Below are 18,091 nucleotides of genomic sequence, written 5' to 3'. Positions count from 1 at the left end.
CTTGATTATACATGTGTACAATTATACCTAGCAAAACTACATACGAATTTGTTCATTGACCCAGCAATGCCAATTCTAGGACTCTATCCCACAGGTATAGTAGCAGAAATATGAAAAGGTATATGCCCAGGACTATTCAATTATAGGACTGCTTGCAACACCAAAAGAAAGGAAACACTCTGATATGTCCAGATAAGGGGATTGGTTGAATAAACTATGGTCCTTGCACACAGTGAAATACTATACAGCTATAACAAGGAATGAGGAATATTTCTATATACCACTATGGACTAATCTTCAGGATACAGTGCTAAGTGAGAAAAGCAAGTAGAGATAAGTGTTCTTTGTATGCTACCATCTAAGAAAAGAGGAACTATAACATTGTTTGTACATACACTTGCTTATATTTAAAAAAAAGGAAAGATAAACCATAATTTTTTTTAAGGGAAGGTTACCTATAAGGACAAGGAGAAAATATTATGATGAGGACAGGAATAGAAACTAGGCTTATTTAAATGTATTTTTTATGTTTGACTCTGGAAACCTATTCACTTAATTATAAAATAAAATTAACTTATTTATAAAATAAAATTAATTGTAATTGGTCTCAAAACTGAAATAAAATGAAGCAAATAAACCTAATAGTACATTTCATAACACACAGAGGGGAACCTTTTCAAGTGAGCTTAAAACACAGTAATTTGGGGTGCCTGGGTGGCTCAGTAGGTTAAGCATCCACCTTCAGCTCAGGTCATGGGTCCCTGCTCAATGGGGAGCCTGCTTTTCCCTTTCCCTCTCCCCCTCCCCCCTGCTTGTGCTCTCTCTCTCTCTCATGCTCTCTCAAATAAATAAATAAAATATTTTTAAAAAACAGTAATTTGACTATACATCTATAGGGAGATATTTTCTAAAAACGAAGAAATATAAGTTTTTTTTCACTCTTCTCTGTATTGATGTGATAATGTTTGTATATGTATTCTGGTTTTTTAAATGTGAAATGTGAGATAAATAAAATGAGTAATTATGTGATGTTCTAATTATATCATCTTAATTGTTCTTAAAAACCAGGATTCCCAACATGGAGGAAAGGAAATGCAGATGTAAGATACAAGTAGATAAGTAAAATTCTGTAATCCCGAATTTGAACTAGAAGCATCATGATGCATTGTCTTATTTTTTACCCTGCCTCTGAAAAGGCCTAGAAATAACCAATCCAGTAGCGATGAGTACACCTAATGCCTAAATTGTGGCATTTCAAGACCAGTATTCCTTGGAGAAATGTCTCATTCTGAGTCCAGGTCAGGACCAAGAAATGTCTTTTTTCTAAAAAACAACAAAACCCAAACCCAGTGTTTTAGTTGTAAAATATACATAGCTCTGAAAAAGCCTAAACGCATTGACCAATGTAGCAACTGTGAGCATCTCTAGCTCTCAGATTATTATCTTGAAATATCATTTTCCACTAAAAGGAATCAAGGCTCCTTGCAGATATTGCTGACTCCAGGATTAGAGCAAGAAAAATATCAGTTTGAGCCAGAGGAAATTGCCAATTATTGCCCAACCTAATACAAAATGAGTCTAGAATATCTTTTCATACAGGTCACAAAGAAGATGTATTAGTTTCCCTGGGTTATTGTAACAAAGTCCCACAAACTGGGTGACTTAAAATAATAGAAATTTATTTTCTCACACTCCTGGAAGCTGGAAGTCTGAAATCAAGATGTCAGCGAGACCATGCTCTATCTGACCCTCTGAGTAGAATCCTTCCTCACCTCTTCCCAGCTTCTGGTGTTGGCCTGCAGTCCTTGGTGTTCTTTGGCTTATGGTCGCATAACTCCAATCTCTGCCTCCATCTGTACATGGCATTCTCCCTGTGTCTTTACATTGTTTTCCCTCTATGCGTGTCTGTCTCTATGTCCCAAATTCTCCTTTTTGTAAGGTTGCCAGTCATACTGGATTAGGGTTTACCATAATGACCACCCTATTTCCAAATAAGGTCACTTTCTGAGATGCTAGGGTTCAGATTTCAACATCGCTTTTTTGGAGGACACAATTCAACCCATAACAGAAGATACCGAAGACTGCCAGTATCGTGTCAAGAGAATTTAGGAGCCAACATGAAGAGGCCCCTACTGGCCAAAGGTGAGAGACTTAGAGTACCAGTAGGATAGAACTTAATAGCAAGTTGAAGTACATCAAATATTTAAATCCATTTATTTATAATACGGTTAAAAAAACATGAAAATGCTAATTGGTCGCTCTGGGAGGACGCCGGGGAATGAAGACTTACCTAGGACTTATCTAGCCTTTCCTACATGAATTCTACCGCCGAGTACCAAATGGTAGATGGCGTGGCTTGAATGTGACCCCCAAAAGAAAATGTCCATGTCCTAATCCTCAGAACCTGTGAATGTTACCTTACTTGTAAAAAAAAAAAAGGTCTGCTTTTTCTTAAGATTTTATTTATTTATTTGACAGAGAGATAGAGAGAGCACAAGCAGGGGGAGCAGCAGGCAGAGGGAGAGGGAGAAGCAGACTCCCTGCTGAGCCAGGAGCCTAACACGGGGCTCGATCCCAGGACCCGGAGCTCATGACCTGAGCTGAAGGCAGATGCTTAACCGACTGAGCCACAGGTACCCCAGAAAAAGGGTCTTTCAGATATAATTATGTTAAGGAGTTTGTGAGGAGATCATCCTGGATTACCCTGGTAGGCCTTAAATCTGATGACAGGTGTCCTTATAAGAGATACATAGAGGTGAGCAAAAGAGAAGGAAGAGGTAATGTAACCACAGTGGTAGAAACTGGATAGTTGCAGCCACAACCCCCAGAAATTGGAAGAGGCAAGGAACAGAGTCTCCCCTAGAGCGTCTGGGATGAATGTGGCCCTGCCAATACCTTTATCTTAGACTTCTGGCCTCCGGAACTTCAAGAGAATAAATTTCTGTTGTGTTTAAGCCACGAAGTTCATGGTTATTTACTACAACAGCCTCAGGAAACTAATACAGTAGATGAGAGGAAGTTTCTTATTAAAGCAGTCGTCCAGCTAATAAGTGAATAAAGAGTAAAACATCACCGTTTCGCAACCTCTAATGAATTGAGATAGAGGCATTAAACACTGACATCTGCTAACATCACAGAAAGGGAAACAACCAGATGTATATGGTTCCTGATAAAGAACATGCTACCACCAATAAGGTAGTCTTATCTTCATGGACACCACCCAAAAATATAAACCCTGAGTCTGACTAGGCTTGTAGTTCCAACTAACAATTTTCAAAAAATACAGAAGATGCAAGGACATTGCAAACTACACATCCAGAATGCAATCAGCAAAATCCAGACGCTGGGAAGCTATAGGACAAATGGTCCAGTTTCTTCAACAAATAAATTCAGGGAGAGGGAGGATCCTATAGATTAAAGGACACTTAAGAGATACATCAATCAATCACAATGTGTGGAACTTATTTGGATCCTAACTCAAATAGCTGTAAAAGAAATGACGATTTTGACACAATGGGAAATTTGCACACTTACTGGATATTTGATGAAATTAAAGAATTACTGCATTAAATTGTTCATGTAAAATGTCAAAAATAGGTCCGGTGAAGCTTTGTTTTACAACAAGTGATGGTTCTTCTTCCAGACGGCTTGTCTTCCAGTCGAAAAACAGTTCATATCCCCAAGAAGGCCTGGTATTGTGTTATAAATGTAATTAATATTTTTTTCTTTCTTTCTTAGGGAAAGCACAAGAGCAGAAGGAGGAGAAGCAGGCTCCCCACTGAGCAGGGAGCCCGATGCGGGGCTCGATCCCAGGACCCCGGGATCACAACCCGAGGCCAAGGCAGACGCTCAACCAACTGAGCCACCCAGGCGCCCCCTAAATGTAATTAATATTAAACACTGTTTAATTACGTAGGTTTCCTCTTTCTCTGGTTCTTGGATCTCACAGCCACATATACCTTATCTTGATTCACAAGTTGAACAGCTGTAATTGGGATAGTTAAAAATGGTGAAAAATAAGGTGCTCACTCTGATGTTTTTATAAAAGTATTCTTCTAGCAGACAAACTATCTTTATTTAAAGACTTTGTTTATTTGAGAAAGAGAGAATGAATGCATGACCAAGGGGGAGGGGCAGAGGGAGAGGGAGAAGCAGACTCTCCACTGAGCGGGAAGCCTCGCTCAATTCCAAGACCCTGAGATCATGACCTGAGCCAAAGGCAGATGCTTAACCAATTCAGCCACCCAGGCTCCCCCAAATTATCTTTTATTTACATGCCACCTTTATCTTCTTATTCATACATCTTCAATTTGATAGAGGCTTCTGATATGGCAGATAATTCTACATAGATAACTTTCTAATAAAACACAACATAGATAAATCTGTAGTTTATTTACAAACCATATCTTAGAGAATTATTATGTAAACTGGAACTAGATGGACCATTTTCAGTTCCCAGAATCTACCTTCCTCTGGTAGTAGAAGTAATACAGCTTGTAACAAGGGAGGGAGCAGAAAGTCAGAGATTCCAGACCAGAATGGGAGGACTGATCCGTTTAACAGTTTTCTGTGAGAAAATCAAGGGGTTGCAGTTCAAATACCTTGCTGTGAACTAGGTTCTGGATTATTTTTGTAGGATGCTTCTTCAAAGTAATGAGATAGCCAGCAGGCAAAACATAATAGATGCTTAAACAGGAAAAATGGAGATTAAAAAAAAAAGGAATTTGCTATTTTGTGTTCCTGCCAAGATGAGAAGCAACGATAATAATGGATTGACTTCACATGGTACTTCCTTTAAAGCTTGTAGCAATCCAATGAGATAAGTAATATAATCCCTTCATTGTGGATGGGAAACTGAGACTCACCTTCAGCAGTGATTGCCCAAGGTCATATTGCTGTTTACTTGTGAAATTTTAGAGGTACAAGTTCAAGGCTCTTTCCACCTGTCTTAGAAATTAAGAAACTATCAATCCAGGAGAATGCAAAGGTTTTGAGTCAAATCATGTTGCTCCTTAAGTTTGTCAAATGTATGTTAATTATATAATGTGTTAAACTTCGTTTGGGAGAAGAGAAACTCCGTAGCTTATGCAAAACTGAGACCTGAAACCGAGACTTTGCCCTGATTAAATATAATTGCCTTCATAAAAGCAACATCAAGAATCATTTATTAAATCATAACCTAATTTCTCTGTTTTTACATCAGTTGAAAATCATCCATTTCCCATTTTAAGTAGTACCTACTCAATTACTGAATTTGTCAAGAACAGTCATTTTCTAGCAAGATTCTTTATAATCAAAACATTTATGTCTAGCTTTATCATTACATTTTAGATGCTTTCATAAAACAAGAAATGAAAGATGACTGTTTTTAGTGGTAGAACATTAGGAAGAGGAATTCTTTATATTTTACGTAATAAACCAGTGGCATAACTTTGATTCTGTAGATTAAAAAATATATTAAATTGGGCATGTGCTAATGTCATTGCACAATAATAAATCAGAAGAGGCAGTATATACTGAAAGGTATAGTGGTATAGCACGTAGCCAAGTGTGTGGACTTTGAGTCATGTAGACTAAGATGCTTGTCCCCGCTCTGACCACGGGCAAGTTACCTCATCTGTAAAGTGGCAGTTTAGTAATATTACCTACTTTAGCGAGTTGTGTGACGATTAAGATTTAATCCATGTAAAGCCCCTTAGCACAGTGATTGGCACAAAGTAGGTCCTCAGTAAATACTGAAGACCATAACAACAATAACAACAACAATAGTAATATTGATGGTACAGAAAATTAAATGGGTTCCATTTTGTCTTTGTCTAGATCATGTTGAACAGTGGAGCAAATGGGAATTAGAACATACTTCTGAAGTGAATTCACCAATTAAGCAAAGCCATCTCTCTTTTGGACATGTAAGGGTTTTTTTTTTTATTTTTTCCATCTGTAAAATTAGAATCAAAGAAGGAAGCAATTCCAAGTGTGAGATGAAACACATACTATGCTCTGAATTAGTAAATTTTTCACCAGTTTCCCTGAGGTTAAATCATTTGAATAACTGATTTCTGTTTCTAAATTTGTTGAAAATCATCTATTTCCTGAAATGACTCAGACTGTTTAAAACTAGAGGCCTTATATAAATCTCTAGTCAAGAGATATAATTGCTCACTTGTCAAGTGTAGAATGCATTACCATTCCTCAATAAATGTTAAATTGAAATGATAGATTTTCCAGCCTTCAGATATATTGTAGTGTGTGATAAAAGGCAATCAATACTGTTATTTGGCCACAAGAAGACAAAATACACCTGAGCCCAGATAGAACACCGAACTAGGAAACCACAGTCCCTGGGTGGTGTTTCATTTCTTCGTATATTTTGTAGCCTCCTTAGGGATATTTATCACTAACAATCGTTTTATTTTCCAAGGATAGAATTCATTACATAATCGCTTCTTAATTTTCTCTAATTTTAGTGAACAATACAATCAATTCCAAAGCCCTTCTTCCTGTCTCCCCTCTTCCCTGAACTTACCTTCCTTTCTCCTTCCCTCTCTCTCTTGCCTCTCATTGTCTCCATTACTGTTCCTTTGCTTTTCTTTCTCCTTTTTAATACTGTAGTTACAGAATACCAAACATAGCCTCTTTTCAGTGCCCTTAAAGTATTTTCACCCTTCCAATATTGGCTTAAAAAATCAAATTGGAATTTCTGTCTGACTTTATAAAAATGTGATTGGATAATGATTATCAGATACAGACCATTTTCAAAATCTCAGTTTGTTCTTAGTCTCCATATTTAGCCCTCTGATTTTTTTTTTCCTGAACCAATCATGACATTCAAAAAGTATTTTATTGGGGAGGAAAAACAACAACAAAACAAGCAAAATTAAATACCAAAAGCTATCGAATAAAAAAATTACATAAAATAAAAGATGAAGCCCATGTATTCCTGTCTTTCCAGTCATACCTTTCAATCACACGTGTATTTTTTCTTATGCCCACAAAGCATCTCTGGATATATATATGTAGATAAATATGAGTACACTTTGTTTTTTACAAAGAAGGAATCACGCCTTAAATTTTATATACAACTTGCTTTTTTTAAAAAAAATAAAGATTTATTTATTTATTTGAAAGAGAGAGAGAGAGAGAGAGAGAATAAGCCGGAGAGACAGAGAGTGGGAGAGAGAATCTCAAGCAGATTCTATGCTGAGCTTGGAGCCCCACATGGGGCTCAATCTCACAACCCTGAGATTATGACCCAAGGCAAAACCAAGAGTTGGTTGCTTAACCGGCTGCATCACCCAGGCGCTCCATTTTGCCTTTTTCACAGACCCAGTATATCACAGACCTCTTTCTAGACTAGTAAATTTCACATTCTCAGCTGACTTTGATGACACCTCTGTAGGTACACAAAGGAATAGTTAGGCTGTTTCCTTTTGTGCTACTTTAAACATTGCTGCAACAATGTCCTTGTGAATGTACCTTTATACACTTTTGCTATTATATTTGTAGGATAGATTCTTAGAAATGGAGTTGATGGGTCTTAGGATTTCTACATTTTAGATACTAATTGATAGTCACAAGCTACCCCTGATAGGTTGTCCCCACTATCTCTCTGACTTTATACAGGTCCCACATAGCTGTCCTGTAAAGTTGAGACGAATCTCCATTCTCATTCCTCCAGAAAAAGGAATTTTTAAAAATTTGTTTCTGTATCTTTATTCACATTACACACTTAACAATGTCTTTCTCCACTTACCTTTTTTCCTTTCTAGAGAAACCCAGCTCCTGGAAGTTTTTTGTTTTTTTTAAAGATTTTATTTATTTGACAGAGAGAGACACAGCGAGAGAAGGAACACAAGCAGGGGGAGCAGGAGAGGGAGAAGCAGGCCTCCCATGGAGCAGGGAGCCCGATGTGGGGCTCAATCCCAGGACCCTGGGATCATGACCTGAGCCGAAGGCAGACTCTTAGCGACTGAGCCACCCAGGTGTCCTGCTCCTAGAAGTTTTAATTCCTTCCATTATTTCCCCCATCATTGTTTCTCTATATTTATTTTTGTAAATTATTTGGAAAGTGATAATATTTGATGTAATTACTTGTGTATTGGGCTTCAATGTACATTTTAAAGGGACTATTAAGACAAATATTTTCACAATTTTCTTTGTTCTTGGCTTATTTTTCTCTTATCCGAAAAGAAAGACTAACACTGTCTCTAATTCTCAAGATCTGGAAATACTCTCCTTCCTAAGTTTTGTACATACTCCCATTTAAAAGAATGTATTATAAGGCACCTGGGTGGCTCAGTTGGTTAATTTTTTTTTTAAAGATTTTATTTATTTACTCGACAGAGAGAGAGACAGCGAGAGCAGGAACACAAGCAGGGGGAGTGTGAGAGGGAGAAGCAGGCTTCCCGCTGAGCAGGGAGCCCGATGTGGGACTCAATCCCAGGACCCTGGGATCATGACCTGAGCCGAAGGCAGACGCTTAATGACTGAGCCACCCAGGCGCCCTCAGTTGGTTAATTGTCTGCCTTTGGCTCAGGTCGTGATCCTAGGATTCTGGCATCAAGCCCCGCATCGGGCTCCCTGCCTGCTTCTTCCTCTCCCTCTGCTGTTCTCCCTGCTTGTACTCTCTCTTAATAGCTCTGTAACTATCTGTCTCTATCAATAAATAAATAAAATGTTTATTAAAAAAATAAAAGAATGTATTATAATTCAATTTTTGCATGTCTGATTCCCACTAGACTTTTCTGCCAATCATTCAACAAATACTTATTGAACATCAAGCCCTATTCTAAGCCATGAGGGTACAGCATAAGACAAAACAAACCGAATTCCCTTCATTCATGAAGCTCAGGAGGCTGGTGAAACAGACAACAGACAAGATAAATAAGTAGAATATTATATGTTAGGCATTTGTAGAAATTCAGGTGAGAAGAGTAGAGATAGAAAGATTCATCATATGTTTTGAAAAGGGACCCAGTAAGGTTTGCTTTGGCTACAATATGGGGTTTTAGAAAAATGAGCAATCAGAGATGCCACATAGGCTTCTCTTAGGTGACTGGGAAGCTGTGGTGCCATTTAGGTTAGGGAAAATTGAGGGAAAGACACATTTAGGGGAGAAAAATTCTGTTATGGTTAGGTTTAGATGTCTGTTGAGCACTCAGGTGAAGACATCAAATAAACTGTTGAATACAAGTTTAGAACTCAGCAATTTGAATTAAATCCAAGAATTAAAACTTCCAGGAGCAGGATACCTGGGTGGCTCAGTCGCTAAGAGTCTGCCTTCGGCTCGGGCCATGATCCCAGAATCCTGGGATCGAGCCCCACATCGGGCTGGAAATAAATACTGGGGAATCATTTAGCATATATAGGTACTTAGAGCCATGGGGATGTGTGAGATTGTGTGAAGAATGTAAGGGGAGAGAGTAGAGGCATTCTGACATTTAGGGACTGGACCAAGGAGAGAGCTGAAAAAACAAGACTGGGAAGGAGTTGGCAATGATGTAGCATATAAATCAGGAGAATGGGAGGAGTGAAGGTAGGAGGTGGGTGTGGACACCAAGGTTAGAGAATGTTGCAAAAAGAGAGTAGTTAAAGCTGTCAAATACTGCTAAGAAGCACATAAGAGAAGATAGGAAAGATCTTAGATTTGTCAAGTCAGAGGACATTGACAAAAGCCATTATAGTGTAGTAATGGAGATGGAAGACAAATTGGAGTGAATTGAGAAGAAAAGATGAAGTGAGAAAAGGCTGAGAGCAAATATAGCTTCTCTGTATCTCCCTGATCAGAAGTAGCAATCAGCAGTCAGAGCACAGACTCCCCATGTTGGGAGGACAGGGTCCTTTGTGTCTACTCTGGCTCCTGCAAGCACACACAAGCTGCTTCTGGAGTATGTGCAGGGCTGCCTGCCACAGGACTGGGAGATGGGGGATGGGTAGCTGCTCCTGTGGCTAAGAGCTGACATTGACTGAACCTAACACTGCAATTTACCATTCAAGCCTTTGCCTGGACATTGCAAGCCTTCAACAGACTCCAGAGTTCCAACATGGTTATGTCAGATGCTGCCAATGCAATTGATGTCTAGGTGGGGAGACGGATTCCTAGTGCTTCCTACTCCACCAGCTTCCCAGAATCCTTTCCTCAAACGATTTTTTTGAAGGTGGGATTTGTTAGAGACTATTTCTGGGAATAGTCAACAGGAAAAAAATCATAATGATACAAAAGAAATTGCATATTATTGCAGTCATCACTCTTTGAGAAAGGCCAGTGAGGATAGGCTTCAGAGCAAAAAGGGAGGTGTTCATCTTTGCTGGGAACAGAAAGCTTCCATATACTGTAAAAGGAGAGAGGATGAGAAGAAAGTTAGAACTGACAGTGGAAATGTGTAGCTAAGTTGATAGATTTGGTGGTAGGAAGCAAAGGAACTTCCTGTAATTGTTTAAAAAATTTTTTTTTAGGGTAAGTTATCAGCTGAGAATGCAGTGTAAAAAGTGGGAAGGAATCATTGAAGGTTTGAGAAAAGAGGAGAAAACATGAATTAGTAATTTTTTGCAGGCAGAACATCAAAGGCATCTTAAAAAGTATATAAGGTTGTTACGGAGAATCAATTGCTTTCTTCAGATTTAGGATAAGAATCATAATGGCTGTGGTGCTTTTCTCTGGTGTCAGTCAGCTACTTGTGGGAGGGCATAGAGTGGGTCGGTAAGAGGCATAACTAAAGTGACAAAGATCACTAACTGTTCCCAAATATCCATTTTTCCCTTTCCTTTAGGAATAGAATTCCCTGAGTGTCAGCTGGTCTTGCCCAGCAAGAGATTACATTTTTGAGCTTCCTTTGCAACTGATTGTCACCCTGTGCTTACATTTGATCCAGTGCATATAGGAGGTGATGTGGGCAACTCCTGGAACATCTTCCTAGAGAGTAAGCCATGTGTCTTGGGCCTCAGCAAGTAACTACTGTCAGAAGTTCATAAATAACAGAAAACCAGCAAATGACCAAGTAGTAATTCATAAAAGTTTATTGTGCACACACCAAAACACAGTTTGCAAACCAGGAGCCCTCAAACCAAAACAGGGAATGAGGCTCAGGGTATATGGTTAGAGGGCAAGGCCCCTTCTGTAAGGGGTAGTTTATATAATGGGAAGGCAGTGGTTATTTATACTTCATGGTGATTGGTTAGAATATTAGAAATTTCATAAATGATAGAGAATTGGTCTGTAGTGACCTCATATTAACCTTGGGAACCAGTTCAAGTTTTGCTTATGATTTCCAGACACACAATCAAGAAATAACCCAGGTCAAGTTAGTCTTGCAAAATAAGCTAAATTAAGCTTTGTATGAAGGTCAAGGAGATAGCAATGTTTGGGGTTGTAGTGTGTGATAGCATGAACTCCATAGGATCCAAGTTTTGAAGAGGAAGGAGAATGATTTATGAAGCAAAGAGGATACCTCTCTTCTCTCTCGTCTTCAAGCCCACAGGTACATGGTGTAAGAGAAAAAAACCACATCCTGTTGTGAGGACTTCAGGGCAGTGGGAGCATGGGCCTGGAACAGGGGGATAGCAGTGTTTCAGTAGGGTTGGAAATGAAGGCAGTTGCGAGTGAAGGGGCTGTCCTGAGAGGATATCATAGATAGAGTACTGATGACAGGTCTTGAGTCTTAGAGGCACAGCAAGTGTCGAGGGAGCTAGGGACGAGTGTAAGAGGGAGACGTATTCATGGATGAATTGGGGTGATGGGTGAAAAGAGTTGGGATTTCTAGCAGTTCCTGAGGCTAATGGAAACACATATTGGCATAGTGATGCTAAGGTCCAGTTAGAGGAAGGTTAGGAATTGGTTTAAGGTGGGAAGCACAGACGACCCAGCAGTCTTGCAGCCAGTTGAGATCTAGCACCTAAAGATCAAAGACATATGAGAGTTTGGTGTCTTGGACAGTTGCAGTGATGAGAAGCCACAGGAACAGCAGTCTCACTGGAAGCTCCAGGAACTCTGTTAACTCACATTATTTAAAGTCTCTGTGCTTCAGTTTCTCAATGACATGAATGAGATGGGGGATGATAATGGTACTTACTTGGTAATTATGCAATAGATTGAATTAATGGCTCCAATTCTTCACCCCTCCCTATGTGTACACCCTTTGCCTGTGACTTTGCAGTATATTAAACAGATGGAGTCTGTTCTCTTTCCCTATCAATCTGGGTCTGGTCACGTGAGTCCATTTGGCCAACAGAATTTGGTAGAAGTGATGGTGTGCCATTTCTGACGTCAGGCCCTAAGAAGCCTAAGTATTTCCACTCTTGTTCTTGTGCTCCTGCCTCTGCATGAAAATGACCTACCCAGGCAAACTTGTCAATTCCAAGAGGAGGATAAGAGACATATACAGTGGATCTGCCCTAACTAAGATGTCCCGGCCAAGCCCAGGCTAGGGCAGGGCACCCAGGCAACACTTAAGCACATAAGCAAGCCCAGCCTAGGTCAGTCAGTCCACAGTAGACCACAGATATGTGAGCTTTAATAAGCAAGAACTATTGTTTTAAGCCACTGAGGTTTGGAATGGTTTGTTATACAGAAATAGGTAACCGATATAAAATATAAGGCATCAAACACAGTACATGGCATTCGGTTATTACTCAAGTAATGTTAGTGTTCTAGTTACTATGGCTATGTAACAAATTACCCCAGAATTTATTGGCCTGAAACAATTATTTATTATGCTCATGAATTATGAGGATCAGGAATTCGGACAGAGTACAGCAGGAATGGTTTATCTCTTTTCTGTGACATCAGGTGCCTCAGCTGGAAGCCTCAAAATCTGCGGGCTGGAATCATTTGAATCTCTACGCACTTATGTGTCTTGGTTGATTCCAGCTGTCAGCTGAGACCTTAGCTAAGACTTTTGAGTGGGATACCTACATGTGGTCACTGGACGTGGTCTGGGCTCCCTCAAAACATGGAGCCGGGGTGGAAAGGTGAGTGAAATAAGAGAGAGGGAGAGAGAAACTGCATCCTGTTATGACCTCACCTTGGAAGTCACATAGCCTCACATCCACTGTGCTCTATTGGTTGGAGCAGTCGTTAGACCCACCATTCAAGGCCCAGATTCCAGGGGTGGGGAAATAGACTCCACAATTTGATGGGGCTGGAAGGTTCTGGAAGAGCATTTGGGACTGGAAGTACTGTTATTTATTGCATTTATTTGGAGGAAAATATAGTCTGTCCTATTTAGCCATTTTTATTTCTACTATTCTCATCAAATAGATATACTGATTATATCTAAATCCCCCATTTATACTGAGTTCTGCGTACTTTACTTACATAATGGTGTTCCCCCTACTTGTGCACTTGCCCTCCTGGCCATGCCCTACCTTGCCTTCTGAACTGGTACCCTTTCCTTCAAGAGTTGGCCCGAAACATATCCCTTCTCCAAAACTTTTCCCTGATTGTGATAATTCATTTGAATTCCTCCCCAAATTTCTAAAATCCATCATTTAGCACTCTTTGTATATACCTTGCATTATACATTATCTTGCTATATATAATTCTTTATGAGGCCAAGAATGACAATATTTAAGCTTTCTAATGTACTTGGCTAAAACCAATTTTTTAAAAAGATTTTATTTATTTATTTGACAGAGAGAGACACAGCGAGAGAGGGAACACAAGCAGGGGGAATGGGAGAGGGAGAAGCAGGCTTCCCGCAGAGCAGGGAGTCCCATGCGGGACTCGATCCTAGGACCCTGGGATCATGACTGAGCTGAAGGCAGATGCTTAACTGACTGAGCCACCCAGGCACCCCTAAAACCAATTATTTTGATAATCTTAAGAATTCCCCAAATGTTTATTATTTTTGTTGATGATGATGATATCAGGGAGTGGACAAGAATAGTCTGTAGTCCCATGACAAATGCAACTTTCTAAGTGCATGGGACATACTTGCCGCAAATTCATTGCTTCATAGCATGTGTCAATGTGGCGCAGCCTCCCAAAGCCATTCTTAGGAACATTTCTGCATGTGCTTGTTTAAAATATACGTATGACCTTTTCCTAAAGTTTCAAGATTAAGGGTGTGCTCATTCATCCTTCAACCATCCCCTCTTCATTGGTTTTGGTTTTCCATTTGTGGCTCCTCTTTTTTGCCTTCAAACCCTTAATTTTTTTATTTTTTTTTTACAAAAGTTTATTCTTAAATGTACAACAGGATCTAAGACAACACTTCATTCCAGCTACAGGTAGCAACAGATGCTATGACAGGGAATCCAGATGTTTAAACAGGAATGGAATTAAGGATCATCATTGCCTCGGGCACAAGGAACAGCTTACTTTTTGCCAGATTTCTTAATTCCACCTATGGCCAGGGGGACCTTCCCCGAGGCCCTCGCTTTTAGCTCCTCGAGTTTCTTCTGCTCTTCTTCCTGTTTCTGCTTGAATGCCTTCTTTCTTGTCCATCTCCTCGGCCTGCTTCTTGGACTGCTTCAGGGGCTTCTTCTTGCCACCTTCACGGCCGGACCTCCCTTCAAACCCTTTATACATCATCTTTGTTGTTTCTCGTAGCCTCATCTCCTCTCCTACGTTCACTGATACAGGGATTAAAATGAAATATTAAAACATTGTTACTATTTCTATATTTCCTTATGTATGGATTTATGTTTTCGTAAATACTAGGCTCCAGATATTTTCATGTCTGTTTTTACTTTTTTTTTTTTTTAAGTAGCCTCCACACCCAGCAGGGAGCCCCACAAGGCACTTGAACTCATGTCCCCAAGATCAAGACCCGAGCTGAGATCAGCTCGGTTGAGTCGGCTGCTTAACTGATTGAGCCACCCAGGCTCCCCTTTCATGTCTATTTTTAAAAAAATAGGTATCCATAAGCTCATGATTTGGGTACCAGCTATAGAACTGAGGAGGCCACATACTATTATGTAGTTTCTACGTTGCACAGAAGGACTCTTCTGAGAAGGCGGAGGTGAAACCCCAGGCTTGATCTACTTACAGTATTCTGTATGTTCTGATGTGGGGCTTTACCAGCCCAGAAAGTGGGATGCCCTTTTGTAACTCAAATGAAGTTGTCAAACGTGCTGCCCTTGCTCCCAATGATGCATTTGCTATCAAAACCATCTTCTGAACGAGGTATTTCTGGAGGGGGTGGACCATGTCTCATTTACCTCTGCGTCCTTCGAACCTAATAGAACACAGAATGGGTGTTTCAAAACATTCTTGAATGACTACTGTATTGATTAGCAATTATGCCAAGAAAGAGTACTTTGCAGATGTGTCAGTCATTGCGGTCACCTGAAAGTGGGGTGCCCCGCTCACAACCTTCCTGTAGGTGGCAGAGTAGCATAGACCAGAATATGCTGATTTATGTCTGCTGATTCCTACATTGCTTTCGGTGCATTTTTGCTGCATGCCCAGAAGACCAATTCTTTTATTCAATGATTGCTTTCTAATGAGGAGGATAAACCTAATAAATAAAAAATACTAAAAGGCAGCACACAACTGTTAACAGGCGGCAAATGAGATGTGCAATTGGTTCAAAAAGAGTTCAACGTGGGAAGAAGTAATTGGAGACCATTTCAGTCTCTGAGATATGTTCCTTTTTCCGCCAGTGCCACCACAATAGTCCAGGCTCTCGGGGCTTTATAGCGTTTAGTGAAAAGAACAGAGAGGAAGAGAAGAAGAGGAAGAGGTGAGGGATGGGAAAGAAGATAAAAAAAAAAATGTAACCCCTGGGGTTTGCTTTCTACAAGTGTAGAAGAGATTTTATCTCGTTCCCTTCTGTTGACCTAGACTGTGTGGGGAAGGAAAGTACATGTATTTCAGCTCTGAGTTTTTTTTGTGTGTTTTTTTTTTAAAGATTTTATTTATTTGTCAGGGAGAGAGCGAGCGCGAGAGAGCACGCACAAGCAGGGGGAGTGGCAGAGGGAGAGGGAGAAGCAGGCTCAAGGAGCCCAATGCAGGACTCGATCCCAGGACCCTGGGATCATGACCTGAGCTGAAGGCAGATGCTTAACCGACTGAGCCACCCAGGCGTCCCTCAGCTGAGTTTTTCTAAAAATAGTGTCTGTAAATTTTTTCAGACCTCTAAAGAAAAAAAATGTGAGTTTATGTAAGTTCTTTTTGGAGATCTAGGATAGACTTCTCTTTGGTTTGGAAAGATACTTCAATGTGTAATTGGTCCATGACAGGATGCAATGGAGTGGAACTAAAGTTTGCTTTGCATAAGAAAGTAAACTATAATGGAGACTCATTATACTTCTATTCAAGTTATTTAGTCTGCCATTCCACTCAGTGGGTCTGTGAGGCAGAGAAAAGATGCCATCAAGCCTGAAACAGTCAATTCATGTTGGTAAAACTCAGGAAATAATTGTGACTCATTTTAATGGCTTCCCCACATTGACCGTGAACTGGAACACATTGTTCAGGTGGCTGGGATTTGGGGCGGTGATGACTCTGTCAGTATTCTCAATGAAGAAGCTGAAAAATTAATTGAGGGTCATAGGGCAACTTTCATTAAAGAAGATTTATGCCTTAGTCTACTTTATTTTATGGGCACTTTGATTTTCAAGAGTGTTGACTTTAGAACTTAATCCCCACTTAACATGAGATTTTAAGAATTTTTCAGTTTTCCCTTGGCAGTCAGGGAGACCATCGTTTGGGGACTTGAGATGTTGGCCGCATTTACTCAGGCTAGAGGCGAGGGAGAAAGATGTTTAACAAGGATTCCCTCTGTGGGGTGTGAGCAGTGAACTTTCAGAGCAGGGATGTCTGGTATTGAGTTTTAAGTTCTTTCCTGTTTTGTGCTGTACTCACTATTAATTGCTAACCTTTGATAAATGTCAGTTGTACCATCAGCCTTGAATTATTAGTACCTTGCAGAATGGAGAGAGGGGCTGCCTTCATTAAATATGAATGCATCTAAAATACTTAGTACACATGGTTGCACCACAGTACAAACACTACATAAAAGCTAACTCATATTATGTTTTGGGAATAGAGAAAGCGCTGTCCAGCATGGAGAAATAAAGAGGACATAGTTAGAGGTGATCAAGAAAAAGGTGGGAGGAATTTGGAAAAGAGCTGACAAATGACACAGAGGACATTTAAATTCTCATCTTCACTTCCTCTCATTCCCAACTTCTCTTCCCACAAATCCTGAAGAACACTAGGGAGCACACTTGGCTTCAGAGAACCACTTGCATAGTTATTCCACTTGAATATTAAAGTACAGGGGGAACCTTAGCAGGCTGAAACCTTATGTCAATGTGGGACCTAGACAGGTCTCAAAACTTGCTCAAGAGGACTCTGGACAGATAAGGATGGAAGAATAGGGTGAAGGAGTATATTATTCTTCAGCTAAGAAAATTTTATGCTGTTATTTGGCCATTAATCCTTCTGTGCACCTGCTATCAGTTACTAATACCAGGTAATTTCATACTGGCTAGGCTATAGAATTCTGTGTTCTGTTGAGGACACAGTTCTCTCAACGACAGGGGGCCAATTATAGATCATTTTATTTTGCAGTAAGATGTCCATGGCCTATTTGAACTAAACAAAACACAAAGCTTGATTTCTTTCTTTCCTTGTTTACTCAAAAAAACCCTGGATTTTCTTTGCCCTTAAGCTTTCCTCTAGTCCAAAAATACCCGGCACATTGTAGACAGATGAGTCTTTCTAGAATAGTGCTTTATTAGTAAGATTCTAAAATGGCTTCATAGCATTTACTGGGTTGAGTCGACCTCAGGCTAGATGCAAGCCCTGTCTCAGCTTGGCTTTGCTACCAACCTTACCTTTTTTTTTTTTTTTAAGATTTTATTTATTTATTTGAGAGAGAGAGAGAGAGTGAGAGAGAGCATGAGAGGGGAGAGGGTCAGAGGGAGAAGCAGACTCCCTGACGAGGAGGGAACCCGATGTGGGACTCAATCCCGGGACTTTGGTATATGTGCTGCCAAAGCGAGCACTGATCCCGGGACTTTGGGATCATGACCTGAGCTGAAGGCAGTCGCTTAACCACTGAGCCACCCAGGTGCCCCCAAACCGTACCTTCTGATGTGCATGAGCCCTTCACTCAGGTCAGGCTCACCTTCCACTCATCCA

At 40.1% G+C, this 18,091-nt stretch overlaps 1 pseudogene; it reads right to left on the bottom strand.

Moving 5' to 3' along the window:
• Positions 1–14,173: 14,173 nt before the first annotated feature.
• On the bottom strand, positions 14,174–14,554 carry LOC113909348 (annotated as a pseudogene).
• Positions 14,555–18,091: the final 3,537 nt, after the last annotated feature.

The sequence above is a fragment of the Zalophus californianus genome, chromosome 6 (genome assembly GCF_009762305.2).
Source record: "Zalophus californianus isolate mZalCal1 chromosome 6, mZalCal1.pri.v2, whole genome shotgun sequence".
Classification (NCBI taxonomy): domain Eukaryota; kingdom Metazoa; phylum Chordata; class Mammalia; order Carnivora; family Otariidae; genus Zalophus; species Zalophus californianus.
This window is presented reverse-complemented; position numbering and strand designations above follow the sequence as displayed.